The sequence below is a fragment of the Micropterus salmoides genome, unplaced genomic scaffold (assembly GCF_014851395.1).
Source record: "Micropterus salmoides isolate LMB-PRFRI ecotype aquatic unplaced genomic scaffold, ASM1485139v1 Ms_hic_scaffold_1809, whole genome shotgun sequence".
Classification (NCBI taxonomy): Eukaryota; Metazoa; Chordata; class Actinopteri; order Centrarchiformes; family Centrarchidae; genus Micropterus; species Micropterus salmoides.
Genome location: NW_024040939.1, coordinates 1 through 3,149, shown reverse-complemented (window position 1 = coordinate 3,149; position 3,149 = coordinate 1). Strand labels below are relative to the sequence as shown.

General features: G+C 41.4%; 1 long non-coding RNA gene across 1 annotated transcript; it reads right to left on the bottom strand.

Annotated features, from left to right (window-relative positions):
- Positions 1-1,171: 1,171 nt before the first annotated feature.
- Positions 1,172-2,699, bottom strand: LOC119909669. Its single transcript, XR_005445509.1, has 3 exons — positions 2,602-2,699; positions 2,011-2,088; positions 1,172-1,189 (listed from the first exon to the last, which is right to left on the bottom strand). It is a non-coding gene; the product is annotated as an uncharacterized LOC119909669 (long non-coding RNA).
- Positions 2,700-3,149: the final 450 nt, after the last annotated feature.

Sequence of the window (3,149 nt, the reverse complement as noted above, 5' to 3'; positions counted from 1 at the left end):
CATAAAAACACAATATTGCCCATCGGTTCAATTCAAATAGAACTGAATGAGATTGTGTGCTTATCGTACAGCCTATTGTAGGACATTTACATAGTATACACTGGGTGATGGGTGTTTGTCCGTATCATGTGATCTTCTAATTGTAGGTGAAGCCGTCAGTTTCGTCTGTATATGTAACCTGCTTTTTGTTCATACAGATGTTTGCCTGACAACAAATTTGAAGGCCGAAGTGTTCCATTAATGTTTTTTTGAGCCCTTGCCATATTTAGTGTGTGGACCACTGCTCTTTTTCGTTCAGTCAGGACACTCGTGTCAAGGTTTTGGAATATGTAACATGACTCCCGCGCGTGTCTCAACTACCACAGGCTCCACACAGATTGTAAACAAAAGAGGTTTCAATACATTCGTGACATTGAAAATGTTTTCTGACGCCAGAACTGCACTCAGCATGTCTGTTAAACCTCATGGACACGCAATGTTTTGGTAAGAAACACTGGGTGTCAACATTACGGTTTGTTTAAAACTCCTCCGTGTACCTTTGAATGAAAATGTGAGTTTTTTTTATGGCATTTTTACAAAAAAATTATTGATTGATGACCATCCATGTCACTGTGCTTTGATCGTTTCTATTTTATGATGCAGTTTTAAGTTTTACATGTACTGTCATGATTCAGGCCTCAAAGTCACTTCGCAGTGTTGGTGATTGATGCACTCTGAACACTGGCTGTTCACTCCCTTTGGAAGTTTGTGAGCTGCCTTGTGTTGCTTTGAAATCACATGTAACAGTCGGGACAGTTGGGCTTCTTTTAAAGGTGACACATACTGCTAATTGGCATTCAAGTTACGTGAATCACTTGTGTAGGTGCTTCTGTAATGGAGATTTGGTTACTTCAAGGTTCTTTTCATGTAGTGTTTCTGTTTTTTTTGGTATGCGCCCTGTAGACAGTCACCCAGGGTGCCATCATTAGTAGGTCATGCCAGCATGGAATAATTTCCCCTTAACGTAACCCCTGGTACTTCTCTAAGGCATGTGAAGAAGCCAGAGGGGCCCAGCAGTGCTTCTGTACCTTGTAGGAACGCAGTTCCTGCTCCTCACAGTCAGAGTCACTGTGATAAGGCTCGTCAGACGTGGTCCAGGTCAGAGTGCACTCCCTCTTCCAGATGAAACACAGGGAACGTCCCTGGGAATCTACACAAGGTAGTAGAGTGAGAACAGACTTTAAACACCAAATTATGATATTTAGAAAAAAGGATCTGCACACTTTTTACCTCTCTGTAACTTTAGGTCGATAACTGTTCTGTCTGATGTTTGGTGCAGAGAGGTAGGTAGTTGTAGTTGTATTTAGACCCTTTTCACCTTGTCACATCGTTTTCACATTGTATCATTTTATTAATTAAAGATATCATAAGCCGCTTTAATATATATAAATATTCGGATACAAGTAGTTGATGATAAAGCCAAGCTCTTTGGTCACTAAACTTTATAAAGGGAAAATGTTTGACAAAGGGAATACCAGATCTTATGACACCTGTGCTTTGTTATGCAAATGACTCATGGAAAATTTAGTTCACACTTGAAGTTATCAATAAAACTCCACAAATGCAATGTATTAAAACACCTGAGGACAAAATGAAATAATTTATTAAGGAAACAAGTTAACCATTCACTGTTTCATGCTTCTCAAAATGTGAAATATGCCTCTTCTCTCTGTTTCAATTGAATATCTGGGTTTATACAGTAGATCAAAGAAACTATTTGAAGAAGTCATCGTGGGTTCTGGGAATTTTTATTCTAAATGATTAATCTAATAATTAATAAAAAATAATCTACAGTAAATAAAATAATGGAGTGGAAGTGAACTAAATTCAAACAAATAAGAATGTATTGTATCAAGCTGTTTTAAAATTTTCGAAAAATGAAATTAACTTGAGGCAATGTTTTTCAAAACAGTGTGGAATTAGATTATGTAGCATTTTAGAGGGTGAAAAAAAAGTAGAAATGTATCTTACTTCTTCCATAATCAGGATGCCACAGCGTACGAGACTGTCAACTGCATCCAGAGCAAAACTCTGGGACGGCTGACAGGGCTGGGGGGGAGAGAGGGTAGAGAGAGAGCGAGAGAGAGAGGATGAGTGAGCTCAATGGTGAGGCAAGGTTAGAGGCACAAACAGCTTCAGCCCATCACATATCTAAGAGGACAGCTGACAGAGAGCATAAGGTGTGTAGCAGAGATCAGAGGATCAGAATAAAAGATGGCCGACAGGAGAATGAGAACAGCAGCCATATTTTTCAGTGAGGAATAGGGTGGGAAACATAGCTGCAAGCAGAAGAGACAAGAAAGAGCAGCTGCCTAAATGAAAGGTGGGCAAACAGAGAAAGGAATAGTATTCTGGCTCACATTCGGAGCCCTAAAAGTCAGTCTGATGGAGCACGCACGCACACACACACACACGCACACACACAATTTGAAACCTCTCTGCCAGAGATAGAGGCAGCAGAGCAGGATGAATGGCTGTTCAGCTCCATTAAACATCCATTGAATGAGACACTTGTGTGTGTGTGGTGTGTGTGGTGTGTGTGTGATATGAATTCAAACTCACTGGCATGAAGCCCGGAGGCAGGAGATGGCAGAGCTGCAGGGCTCTCTCAGTCAGCTCGGACTGGCAGAGCGCCACATCAAACTCCATGTCACCTTTGACCTCCTTCCGTCCACGCCGTCACTCCTCACCCTGCTGCTGACGCCACTGCGGGCCACCTCGCACAGCATGGCTGACACCGCACACGCTAAGAACAAAAACATACATAAACATCTGATCATTTGCTCTGGTTCTTCATGCACATACACACGGGTGAGAAAGCTGGTGTTATCCAAAGTAAGCAGGTTTCAGTCTGAATCGTGTTGGACACTGGACACGGACTTCGGCTAATGGATCAGTTGATGAGATTTTCCTAATAAGTAGGATCTCGGCCATTTACACAAGTGTTATCTCTTTATTTATACTTTTTATCCCCATTATCCTGCTTTCATGTGCTGGTGGGAAGCTTGACACCCGTGTTTATGTGCCTTTGTCCCAGTCTGTCACAAAATCAAACCTGGAAGACAAATACTGAAACCAATCTAATGCTTAGGAGATTTCAGTTTCCTTAA